The following is a 14,225-nucleotide window of genomic DNA, read 5'->3' as shown; positions in this document are numbered from 1 at the left end:
GTCATCTCACCTAGTTTAAGGTACGAATTTGAATTTTTTTTCAAGATCTGTTCGCGTAGAAGACTTACTAGTAAGTCATCTGTATGTAGAAGACTTACTGATGAGTCTTCTGGTCAAACGGACGACTTAAATTAAGTCGTCCAGCTTTGTTTGTTAAAAAAAAACACTTCAGACGACTTATATATACGTCGTCTACGAGAAACGGGCTAGTTTTGCATTTGACCGAATCGTGTCAGATCTTTGACTATTTCTGGACGACTTATAATTCAGTCGTCTCTGGGAAAGTTAAAATTTCAATATTTTATGAAAACTTGACGACTTACGTGTAAGTCGTCCTAGGTTAGTTTTGTAATTGAAAAATAAAACTTCATAATTTAACTTTAACCAGACGACTTAATATAAAGTCGTCCCTCCAGAAGACTTAATTTAAAGTCGTCCGGGGAAAGCAAAGTCGTCCAGAATTTTTCCCAATTTTCTGGTCAAACCTTGCTTATCCCGGACGACCTTAAATTAAGTCGTTTAGCTGGACGACTTTCATCTAAGTCGTCTGGAGAAAGTTAAATTTCAAGTTTTATTTTTCAATTACAAAACTAACCTAGGACGACTTACGTGTAAGTCGTCAAGTTTTCATAAAATATTGAAATTTTAACTTTCCCAGAGACGACTGAATTATAAGTCGTCCAGAAATAGTCAAAGATCTGACACGATTCGGTCAAATGCAAAACTAGCCCGTTTCTCGTAGACGACTTATATATAAGTCGTCTGAAGTTTTTGTTTTAACAAACAAAGCCGGACGACTTAGAATTAAGTCGTCCCTTTTAATTTTCAATTGCAAAAGTGACCTCTTTAGACGACTTACCTTTAAGTCTTCTGGACGACTTAATGCTAAGTCGTCTGCGGCAATGTTTATTGAACTTCTTCATTTCCCTTTTCTCTATGTTTACTAATGTGTTTTATTTTGAATATTTGCAGATGATTTTTCAGTTACATGCAGTGTATGGAGAATGGTTGTTGAGAGATTTCCATTGGGATTTTGTGGTTGATGATCTCAAAGGAGGAAGATTGTTTTTATTGAATGAAGATTCAACACATGCTGAACTTGTTGCAATGGCTCAAGAAGATTATAACCTGGACATGAGAACAGTGAGTGTGGAGATTAGCTACTCATTACCAGCAGAAATGATGATGGCTCCAGGCAGTCTTCCCATTCATGTTACAAGTGATAGACAAGTTCGAAACTTGCTGGAGATACTCAAAACCCATAGAGTATGTCTTTGTGTATCAAGCCGCAGCAAGGTCGAAACGGTTTCAGAGAAAAGGGATATTGATGAAGCTGGTGAATGGGAAAAAGATGTTGGTGATAATGATGAAGCTGGTGAATGGGAAGAAGATGTTGGTGATAATGATGAAGCTGGTGAATGGGAAGAAGATGGGGAGGAGGAAAATGGGGAGGAGGATGCTGATAATTCTATTGTTGGTGAAACGGATCAGAATGGTGGGGATTACAGTCTTTATGGAAAGGTTCCAGATGAGGACGAGGAAGATGATGATAATATTTGTTTTGAAGAAATCCAAAAGACATATGCTAAGACAAATGCTATTGAAGGAGGAAAATCGAATGGTACCAGTATCTATGTCAACCAGAGTTTTGTTAGCAAGGGTGCTCTGCTTTCAGAGCTGCGGTTGGCAGCAGTGAGGGGTAAGTTTTCTTTCAAATTATACAAATCAACGAAAACTCTCGTTGTGGCAACATGTCCGGTTAGCTATTGTGGATGGAAGGTCAGAGCGAGTGTCAAACATGGGACAAACACGTTTTGGGTAACAAAGTATGTGGAAAAACATTTATGCTCAGCGGGAGACCGAATCGCTCAGCGGAGACACTGTACTCCGAAGTATGTAGGTAGTCTTTTCATTGATCGTGTTGGAATCATTGATGGGATAACTCCGCAGCATATCACTGATGCAATGAGGAACATGTTTGGCATGGCGCTTGATTACACCACTTCATACAGAGCACTAGCCACTTTAGGAGCCTCTTTACGAGCTTTCTTCCGAGGTCTTGGATTGTCTTCCTCCTCCTCCTCCTCCTCCTCCAACACAACCATCTCTTTGGCCTTCTTTGATGGAGTCACAACCTTAGGTTTTGTATTGACCTTAGTACCAGTGACTTCCCAGCAATCCATGGTCCACTTCCACGGTCTCCGCTCATACATGACTTTAATGATGTTCTCCGCGGGCAGGTCCTCAACCTCAGAGTCCCATTTTGGCCACATTTCACTAATGTCCTTCTCAACAAAGTTGATCACGCGGGTCTGCAGTAAATAGAAGAATCGAGTTAGATATTTGAAAAAAAATACTAAATAGACGACTTAATTATAAGTCGTCTACTATGTCGTCCAGCTGGAAGACCTTCCAGACGACTTATAATAAGTCGTCTAATAAGTCGTCCAGATGGAAGACTTTCCAGACGACTTATAATAAGTCGTCTAATAAGTCGTCCAGATGGAAGACTTTCCAGACGACTTAATTAAGTCGTCCGATAAGTCGTCCAGCTGGACGACCTTCCAGACGACTTATAATAAGTCGTCTGCGCAGTCTTTTGGATTGAAGTAAATACCTGACTCAAGATAGCAGCTTTCATTGATCTGCGGCCTCTGCTGCCCTCGTAAGCCAGTATCGGTGGAGACGGACTGTCTGCTCTGGGACCACCAATACTAGCACCCAATTCCGGCATAGCTGTGTACGTCCAGACCTGAAGAACTTGTATAAACCCATCCACGGTGTAACAGCCAGCAATTTCTTTGTTCCACAAAGAGTCCATCAGCACCTTAAATGCGACTCTCCCCCATGGATAATTCTCAAACCGTTCTAAATCCATCACTAGCCTTGCCAGAGTAGATCGTGTAGCGGTTGAAAACTTTCTCCCTTCAATGAATCCAGTGAAGATGGAGAGGTACGCGAGCCGCTTGCGATCTTCCCTGGACCAATCCCCGCATCTCTGCAGTGCTGCTATTATCTGATCAGTAGTTGGCCCAGCTTCCAGATGAACTCCCAGCATCCCCCAGAAAGAAACCATCTCTGGGGTAACATCACATTTTGGTGTCTCAAGGTCCTCGATGTACTCGCAGTTTAGACCAGTGAGGTTTTCAAACTCTAACAGTGAAAACCTCAAAGGTTCTGGACCAACGAGAGACCACATCTCATACTTCTTCTTAATGTCCAGCTTGAAACTGAGAATGTAGTGAACCAGCCTTGAAGCCCAACCAAATCCCTGCTCCTTGAACTTGATGAAAACTCCCAAACTCGACTCCTTGAGCTCTTCAAATTCGTCATCAGTAAGAGCTTTCCTAAGAGCAGTATGCAACTTGCTGTTATCCGTATGATACGAAATGCTATTGTGGGCTTCTGGTTCTTCCCCTGATGTGTATAACCTACGGGGGAGTTCTGGAATATCCATCCTTTTTGTCTGCAAAATAATCAAAGACAACGATATAAGTCCAGACGACTTAGTAGACGACTTATAATTAAGTCGTCTGGAAAGTCTTCCAAATGGACGACTTATATTTAAGTCATCTACTAAGTCGTCCAGTTGGAAGACTTTCCAGACGACTTAAATTACTTACAAGTCTTCCAGTCGCAGAAGGAGTTGGAGTACTCGTCATTGCGGTTATAGATCTGAAAAAATAAACGTGAAACGGTGAGAATGAGTAAATTGATAGAGACAACGTTTTATGTTCATCTTTTCCTCGAGATTGATGACTTAGCGGCGTTAGGGTTTACAGAGAAACGGCGCTAAGGTTTACAGAGAAGAAGCGGCGGCGCTAGGGTTTAGAAGAAGCGGCGGCGCTAGTGTTTAGAACGTTGGTGACCACGGTGGCGAGGGCGACGGTTTGTTCGGAAATAGTGGAAGCGGCGGCGCTAGGGTTTAGAGGAATCGGCGGCGCTAGGGTTTAGAGGAATCGGCGGCGCTAGGGTTAGAAGAAGCTGCGGCGACAACGGTGAGAATGAAGTGAGATAGATAGCCGATGTTGAGAACGATGGTTTGTTCGGAAATCGTGGGAATTCGAAATCGCCTTTGAGAGAGAACTGTTAGGGTTTCTGAATATCGCGAAAAATGAAACAAAAAAAAAAATCACCTTATATATTGGGTAAATAATCCGGTTAGCTTTAAAATTACATTGGTAAACTTTAAGGTTTGGTCCGGTTTAGACGACTTATTCTGGCTGATAATGTACAACAGACGACTTAATATTTAGTCGTCTGTTTTCAGACGACAAAATATTAAGTCGTCCTAGACCCTAAAATGAACCCCTAAACTAAAATGACTAGATTAACTAACTAACCACGTTATAAAATCAAATTATACTTAAATAGTGTTTACTATACACAGAAATGAACACGCATAAGTAATTTTAAAAATTTTCAAAAACGGTTTTAATGCTTTCCAAAATCTAACCCTAAGAACACATACAATACTACAACATATGTTGATGAAACATAAACTTAAGAATATCATGACTCACTACTTTCACTCATCTATGCTGAAAACAATTGAAATTTGTTATATCTTAATTTATACCTCCTAAGACATATGTTAATTACATAATTCCCATTTTTCGCTTATCAAAATATTTTTTACAAAATTTTTAAATTATGTTTAAGACTAACTGTCCAGACGACTTTAAGTTAAGTCGTCTGGACGACTTATTTTCAAGTCGTCTAAACAGACGACTTGCGAGGGGTAGAAACGTAAAAAGAATTCCGTTTTTTTGTTTGGTCACAAGGGGATAGTTGTAATTTCAATAGCCTTTTAGGTTACTTTTGCATTTGACCCAAGTTGGGGTATTGTTTTGGGTTTGACTCCAAGTTTTGAGTCACACTTGGCAATTCTCCCTTTATCTTATATATTCAGATTTAATTATTTTCCATTGTTTACTGACTTTTACTTCTTGATTTGCTTCATAGATTGATGTTTCTCTGTTACATGCTGATATTTTCAGTTGGATTTGTAAGATTTTTTTCATTTGAAGATGGAATAGTTAATACATTAATGGATATAATAAACCAAAGAAGCCATAAACTACATGTTAAACATGAAAGGCAAGACAAAAATAAATAAAACAGGAAACTTTAAACTAATATTTGTACTCAAAGAGCAAATTTAAATCAATGTGAAATTTTATAAACAGATTTAAGTGATTTTATATGTTTGTGGTTGGTCAATTATAAGTGTGTTAACAATGTATACTCATCTCTTTTTGATAAGCCAAAGTTAGTTATTTTATACATGTAATTTAGTTATCTATGTATAACTGAACTTAGTTTTTATTTTTAACAAAAATAATACCGTGCGAATGCACGGGGTTAATACTAGTTTGATTTTATAAATCATCAAAAAGAGAAAAGAAGAAGAAATCACAACATAAAGTATCAGTGATAAATTGTTTTGGTGTGAATCAGAAGGAAAACAGCAGAGCGTAGCCATGAATGAACCAGCCTTGATGTGAATCCAAATTCATGGTTTCCTCGGATGGGTAAAGATTACAAACCAATTCGGTTTGTAGCCTCCAATACGTGCCGCATGTCCAAATCAGGAAAGTTCAGAACCACCCGATTTAAAACTTCTTCATGTAAAATCGGTTTGAGATGATTTCACAGGACTTTACGCTTCACTGGATTAGGTGTCTGGAACAACTCGATTTGTATCTTTGTTCCTCCTGGTTGAGAAGATATGCTCCTTTAAAGGCACATATATTCTGGTCGAGTCTTGAGTGTGTTGAGTAGCACATTTGACGAGTCTCTACTTTATCAACTTGTCAGATGGCTCCATCAGCTTTGCTTAGCTTTATGCTATTTTATCTATGGCTCCTGGGTCCATGTTCTTTAGCTGATGATGATTTGGTGTTCTCTTTAGTGGGAGAAAATCGAATCTAGGAAACCAAAGATAAGGTATGGTGATGGCAGATGAAGGATATAGAAAGTAGAGTTAGTAAATCAAACTTATAAACATAGAGGGTAAACCAAACAAAGAGTTTGGTAAGAGACGAATCAAAATTATAGATTTAAAGGGCTTTTGTCGTTTTGGAGGAGGAATGGTAAACGTTTAGTGATTTATAGTTTATGCAGACAGAGAACCTTGAATATTAGTTAGTAATTTGCATTAGATCTGATGTAAATGGCTGCTCTAAATTGATGATTGCTCAATTACCTTGTGAGTTGTGACTTTATTTGCTTACATATAAGAGCATGTTCATCGCATGGATTCTTAAAATAGAGTTCTTAACAAATAGTATATTATAAATAAATAATTAAATTTTAATAAAAATTAAATAGCTAAACTAATCGGAAGTTGCCAAATTAAAAAAAAGATGCAAAATTAAGTTAGAGATGTAAAATTAAATAAGAGACATAACTTAGTTCTCTTTTATACTTTTAATTACTTTTTTTATATTTTAACTAGAGCAAATCCATCTTACGGGCGGGTGAATAAATAAATTATTAATAGAAAATTATTTTAAATGTTTAGTTTATTTTTAAATATTTATCTTACTATTCATTTTTAAAATTATATATTTGTCTTTGTCTAACTATAATACTTTTTAACTGTAATGATTTTTCTCTCGGTGTTAATTTTAGTTTAATTATACTGACAACTAACATCAATTTTTTGTAAAATTAATAATTTTTGTAAAATTAATATTTTTTTACAACTTTATAATTTTTTTGTAAAATTACTATCCTCTCTTATTTATATATTTGTTAATTGTTATTTTTATCATTTTTGAAAAATTAATGATTTACGTGATGAAAAAGAAATATTTTTTTTATTATAAATAAAATTTTTTAAGACAGACAAATAGATAATAGAAAAATTCCCCATGATAGTACTAAAAAGTTTTTATCACAAATATATACCCTAAAGATCGAAATGACCAAAATGTTTTATTAAGGGGTGTGTTTTTGGGTTTAGGAGTTATAATTTAGGATTTATGGTTTATGATTTAGGGTTAGAGTTTAGAGTTAAGGGGTGGGGGGTTTTGGGGGTATGATTTCAAATTTTAAAAACTAAAAAAATATTAAAATTTTTAAAATAAAAAAAATCTATTTTGCTCATTTTGTTTTTTGAGATCTATTTTTGTGACAAAAAACTTAAAAAGATCTATTCCAGAGAATTGCCCTAGATAATATGAAACCATTATTATATATGAAAACGAAGTTAATGTTATCAATATTATTGATTAGAAGTTTTGAAATAAATATAACTGACTAACTTAATATTAAAATGTAGAGGCAAAGGTTTGTAATTTTATGTGTAGAATAAATATTTAGCGACTTCACTAAAATTTTTGAGCTTTCCGGGTTAAGAGTTGCTTAACTTGCATCTGAAGTTATTTTTCCTGAGATGTAACCTTAAGAAGCATTGTAAATCATATGTTATTTAAAGTATTGATATAAGACCCAAATTATCATTGTAACGATGCTCCAAGTTTTGAATATCACTACGATAGATAGGATTACCGAAGTTAAAATGTGTAATTCGTTGAGAATGACTTGCGTTAATTTAGGGGTGGGCGTTCGGGTACCCATTCGGGTTCGGTTCGGGTCTATTCGGGTTTCGGGTTTTCGGGTTCAAAGATTTCAGCTCCATTCGGGTATTTCTAAATTTCGGTTCGGATTCGGTTCGGATCTTTGCGGGTTCGGTTCGGGTTCGGATAACCCATTTAAATTATTTTAAAATTTTTAAAATTCATTATATACTTTAAATTTCTCAAAATCTATAAACAAAACAATATATTACTTATAAATTTGAATAGCATATGTCAAAGTACCTAAAATTAACATATAAATTGGTTTGGTTTGAATATTTGGATTGAGAATCAATAAGTATTGTTGGTGTTTTGAGTATACTTTAGCTATTTTAGACATGTTACTTTTGATTATTTGTATATATTTATAAGTATTTTGGATAAGTTAAAAGTATCTTATATATTTTGATGTTCTTAATATATATTAAATCTAAAAATAATTAATATATATAGGTATATAAATCAATTTCGGATATAATCGGGTACCCGAAATACTTCGGTTCGGATCGGTTTCGGTTTCGGTTCTCTAAATACCAAAATTTTGAATCCATTCGGATATTTAATCAATTTCGGTTCGGGTTCGATACTACTTTTTCGGATCGGGTTCGGTTCGGTTTTTCGGATCCGGGTTTTTTGCCCAGCCCTACGTTAATTAAACAGACGGTTCAAACCAAAGTTAATAGACTTAAAAAAAGCACACACTAACAACTCCAAATAAACTATTGGATCTGAAAATGAAAGGTAAAAAGTTATAATGGTCTTCATAAAGTTCATCTGATCCTTTATCTCCAACAATGGAATATTCACCGGTCTAAACGCAGCCGTTGTGTATATTATATCTTTCATCTGTGCAATTGCCTCTGTGCATATGGCTCGACACTATCATACAAAGAAGTTGAATGTTGGAAACTGATCTTTGAAGAACCAACTCTTTCTTTCTTTGTTCTTGGTTTCTTAGACTTCCATTAATTCTCATCGGATATGAGCTTGAAACTTCATCTCTCAGAATCATTGCGAGGATGGTCAACAATAAGGACGTGACTTCCTATCTTGTCTTTATTTCTTTTTAAAGATTTGAGTTTTTGTTGTTCTCTGTTTTCAGGCTTCTGTCATATTGTTGCTGTTCGTCGTTGCTGATAACAAACAATTGGGTGATGATGGATCTATCAAAGTAGCTCTGTTACCAACATGTTGAATCGCACAAATGACCCAAGATCAGGCATGAAACAGCGGCCTAGATTCGTGTCAATGAGTAGGTGGGAAGAAGAACAGAGTTCTTAGCAATAAGCTCATTTCATCCCCACATCAGATGTGATCCTTGATGCTCCATCATTTTGCTCTCTCGGGTCATTCCATAGATAGCTAGTGCGTAAAAGTATTCTAATCCTTCCATTGGATCAAACACAGCCCTGAGAAAACCAACAACGCCAAAGTGAGAAACGGAGCAAGTTTTGCAAAGAGAAATTATCATTTCATGGAATTGATCTCCTTCTATATTCATGGTCATCTCTCTACAGAAACCAAATTTTCAGGATTGTTATAAAAGTAATGGAAAAATATATCTTTATTCATAACATAGAGGTTCATTTTATAGAAGATTACACCGTCATAGATAAATGGAAAGATTACAAATCATAATCTCTTGGTTATGAGTCATCCACAATCTTGTTCATAACACTCCCGCTTAGATGCCATAACCATTTAGAGCTTGTAATGTCTTTTAATGTTGCCTCATTAAAACCTTACTAGGAAAACTCAATTGGGACAAAACCATGGTGAATGAAAAAGAGTACAACACACATTACTCCCTCTGATTTGGACATTACTGAAGGTCCATTGGACCTCTCTAATTTTCTGCAATCCATGGGTGATGAAGATCTTGGGCATAATATGCTTCGTCCTCGAACATGATAGTTGGTTCTTCGTTACCATCGGCCATGCCACAATCTGATCGAACATATTGAGTCATCGACCTCAAATACACACACACGAAATCTTGGATGATGTTGCTGTGATATGCATGTACCACCATGTGTCAAACATAACCTGTCTGAAAACAAATCAACAAAACCAAATAACCCCTCTTTGGGCTGGTTATATAAAATAAACCAAAATCAAAGGCTTCTTCATCGTCCTTCTTATGGACCAATCAGATTAGTGTCTAAAACAAGACTTCTGCATCGTCCATCTCAGGGTTAAATGGACTTCTTTATCGTCCACATTTGGACTGAATGGATCAGTGTCCAAAACAAGTGATCTCACGCTCATGTACTAGATAATGAGTGAGACTGGTCCATATTAAATCTTTTGAGTACCCTTTTCTATATATACTATTTGATGCACAATGATTTCATTGTTAATGGACTCAAGCTGTAATCCCAAACAAAACTTTGTTTTCCAAGATCTTTCATCTCAAACTCTTTCTTGAGATATTCAACTGTTTGGAAAATTGTATCCAGAGGTTACTAGGATATTCAGATCATATACTTTGATGATTATCAATATTGTCCTCGAAAACTTGCTGTACTTTCATCTCAATACCCTCTAGTACTTTCATTATCCAGTGGACCATATAAATATGCAGTCACTACATCAACTTGCTGCAAGTCTAATTTTCTATCTTATATAGCCAGACTTATGAGAAACCTAAAAGTAGTTGCTTCCACCACATGAGAGTATGTCTCCTCATAATCTATTACTGCTCTCTGTGAGAATCCTTGTGCAACATCAGCTTTATATCTCACGATTTCTATTCCTCACAAGACTCATTTATATCCACTGGTTTTAACATCATATGGCGTCTTAATCATCTGGCTAAATACGTCTTTCTTCCTTAAACTATTTAACCCCACGTTTCCATTCAATTCAATCTGTTCTACGAGTGCACACTCTTATATTGACGTGGGTTCATGATCCTCGCTTATATTCATAAATTCAAGTGCTACCTTGTATGCAAATAAATCATCTTATGTCGACATTCCTTATTGGTTCCATTATGTTTCAGACATGATATAATCGATATTGAGATTCATTATTATCAGGACCTCAGCTTGGCGTCCCAAGCTACATTGTTTGGTACCTGTACCCTTAGAGCAGGCTGTCCTTATCTCCATGTCTGGGATGGTTTCTTTAGTAACCTCGGATTTGGATTTTGATTATCATTCTCTGCACCTTTCTTTTGTTTCCGAGGATTCTTATCTTTTGGAACCTATTTGGTCTACCACGTTTCATACGTTGTCTAGACTCTGTAGCAACTTGACTGTGTCTCTTCTTGGACATCAAATTCGTTGGTACTTTACAAGCTGGTTTATATATGACTTAGTCATTCTTTTTCGGGTCAGCAAATGTGTGTGGCATTTGATTAGCTTGCTTTGTAAATGTATTATCTTTGGACATCTATTTCACATTCTTTAGTCTGAGGATCTTGCCAAGACATTGATGGTTGATTTCATTCTATTTGTTTTACCATTCTTTTAGCATCTTTATTATTTTTCTCCTCCTGGTCTTAAAATAATCCGTGTACCTGGCCTCAAATATAATCACCCATAGTTGGCTCAAAGTACTTTATTATTGTGGGAGAATCATATCCAACATATATTCCCATCCTCCTTTTGAGGTCTCATCTTAGTTCTCTGTGGTGGAACAGTTAGTACATAGACAGCACATCCAAATGTCTTATGATGGGGTATGTCTGGCTCTTGACCCGTTATAATTGTGATAGGGGATATCTATGCTCACTAAATGGTCTGATGCGTATTAACTTAGGTGCATGTAAATTTCGTGTGGCCCAAGCTGTGAATGAGAGTTTTGACCTCATAAGTTATGGTCTATCAATCAGCTATTTGCGTTTTAAAAGATTTCGGCCAAGCCGTTCTTGGTATGAACATGTATCACAGAATTGTCCACACTTACCTCCATGGACATACCATAATCATTTAAACGCTTGAGACCTGTATTCACCAGTATAGTCTTTATTATGAAAAAGGAGCTCGTAGCCGTTTTACTGGTGATGGCTTAATGAGTTTCCCTTGTGTACATGCTACACACGTGAGATTCTTTGGGATAACTCTTCTTATCTTTTAATGTGTGACTTTTGAATATCAATTTTCGCATCATGTTTGGACCAGGATGGCCAATCCGGTCGTGCCATAAAGTGTATATTTTCGCAGGCTTTTAGCCTCTATCATACTGATCTATGCACAGTCTAGGTCAGTAGAGAATGCAGGTATAGTCTTTAGGACTTATTATGGTCTTGGGCGATTGTGTACATATATCTGAAGGAACTCTTTGTTTCCTTCGCCCATTGTTTCAATATGGAAACCATTCATTCTTATATCTTTAAAACTCAATAGGCTGCTCTTGCTCTTAGAGCTGAGTGAATATAAGACATCACTGATTTCTAGATGCATACCCTTAGGCAATAATATAATAGCTTAGCCATAGTCTTCTTTCAGACTGGCGATACCTGCTTTAGTACTTATATTGGCGTTTTTCAGTGTACTCATATAGAAAAATCATTCATTCATTTAATCTAAGCAGACAATGTAATAGAAATAAATTCAAGGAGATAAAAATCAGAGAAATCATACAAGCAAAGCAATCACACAAGTTTGATGTCGAAATCAGATTATCAACTTGATTCTTTTAGGCAATCATAAGTCTCATATTCCATAAGATCATCTTGATCATGTTCGAAATTATTTTCACCATCTTTATAGACCAAGTGGGTTTCAAGATTCTTCCCTTTCAGACTCTCTTTGATAGAGGTCACAAAAATGTTTGGGAGTCCTTCATATCTTAGCCCAATGGTTCCCCATTCCACATCTATGATACACTGATTTGGTCGAGCTTTGTGGTTTAAAGGATATACCACGGCCACTGCCTTGACCATGTCTCAAATTGGGTTGATACCCACGGCCTCTGCCATAGTGATTCTCACGGCCGAATGTGTTATAGTGGCCATGGCCACGTCCTCTCCACCCTCCACGACCATGACCGTGTGGTCTATCATTTTGGATGTGGTTACTTTTTTTTTTTCTGCGGCCTTATTGTTATCAGGTAATGGGGTTAATCCAGGAGGTCTCAATTTACTGTTTCTCATCAGTAATCCATTATTTTGCCCAGCAAGCAATAGACTCATCCACAGACTTATAGTCCTGGATTCTGGGATTCCTCCAATCAAATAGGAACTTTGATAATAACACCGTTCTTTGGTGATCATATCTCGATTTTTAACTCTGTCCAAAGGTCTAGAAGATTCTCTATAGTCAGATACTGATCTTTGAGACTCTTAATAAGATGATGGCTAATAATTAATATTGCCCGGTATCAATCATTCTCATTGGCATTATTGCCTTCTATGATACATTCACCAAGTCTTTTTTTTGACTTTAGGATAATCTTTGTATCCAATGCCCACTGTAAATAATTATATCCAGAGAGATTTAGGGCAGCAAAATCCAGGTTGATTTTCGACATCTCAAATCATATATCACTCAATATTTAGGTATAATTTTCATGCGGCCTTACTCTTAAAAACAATCAATTCGGATTCCAATCTTGTGAGGACAATGAGACTATCAATCTTAAAGGCATTTAATCAATCAGTCAATTTCTAGCAAGTCTCAGCAATACTATTTCTATATGCTCATAATATTATGGTTTATCAAGACTAGCAAAAATGGATTCAATTAATCATGCAATTAGGGTTTAACAATCAATGAATTTTAGCAAGACTAGTAAAAAGATTTATTAATCACTCAATCAGTTTCAATGCTGATTTTAGTAATACTAGAATATAGATTTCAAGCATGAATTTCAATGAATCAGTTTCAAGGCTGATTGGTATTTAGCATAAACCATGTGTAAATAATTTATCTAGTATCCAAATTTATCAAACCTCAAAAACATATAATCAGATCAATCAATTTAATCGAACTTAGCACACAATCTTAAACATCAAGACATTAGATTTTATCATGAATCTATCAACCTAGCATATGGATTCTCAATTCTCAAAGATATCCAAATCAGATCAATATAACCTATCATACAGATTATTTAGGGTTTCTATTTAAAACAGACCAGATTACAAAACTATCAATCTTAGCAGATGATATTAAACCTCAAGAATCATGCAATCAGATCATTCGGATTTTAAACAAGTAAACCTCAATCAATCTATCAACCTATTGGATTATATAAGAAAAGCAAGCTAGCAACCTATCGGATTCAATCAATGTTTTAACAGGCTGGTCGGTTTAAACAATTTTAAATCAGATGAACAATTAACCAAGCATGATGAGAAAATAAATCTATCAATTTAACGGTCAAACAATTCTAGCAACATAGCATCATATTCAATCAGATTTAAAACCTCAATGATCAAAATCGAAAACAGTTTGGATTTCAAAATATTCGATTAGGGTTTTAATATGTGATTTGATAATTATAGTATAATTAATTCTGATACTTATATTATTTAGGGTTTATAGATATATGGTTAGGGTTTATCGGATTTTAACTTGTAAAAAACCGATTTGGGGTTTTAATCATATAGGAACATGATTTAGGGTTTGGGGTATCAAACTTTTAGAGCTTCGATTTACTCAATTAGGATTTTTGATCTATTACCCTATG

At 35.7% G+C, this 14,225-nt stretch overlaps 1 pseudogene; it reads right to left on the bottom strand.

Moving 5' to 3' along the window:
- Positions 1 to 8,195: 8,195 nt before the first annotated feature.
- On the bottom strand, positions 8,196 to 8,979 carry LOC125581818 (annotated as a pseudogene).
- Between the last annotated feature and the right edge of the window lie 5,246 nt (positions 8,980 to 14,225).

The sequence above is a fragment of the Brassica napus genome, chromosome C2 (assembly GCF_020379485.1).
Source record: "Brassica napus cultivar Da-Ae chromosome C2, Da-Ae, whole genome shotgun sequence".
Classification (NCBI taxonomy): Eukaryota; Viridiplantae; Streptophyta; class Magnoliopsida; order Brassicales; family Brassicaceae; genus Brassica; species Brassica napus.
The sequence above is the reverse complement of the archived record's forward strand: the minus strand, read 5'-3'. Positions and strand labels throughout refer to the sequence as shown.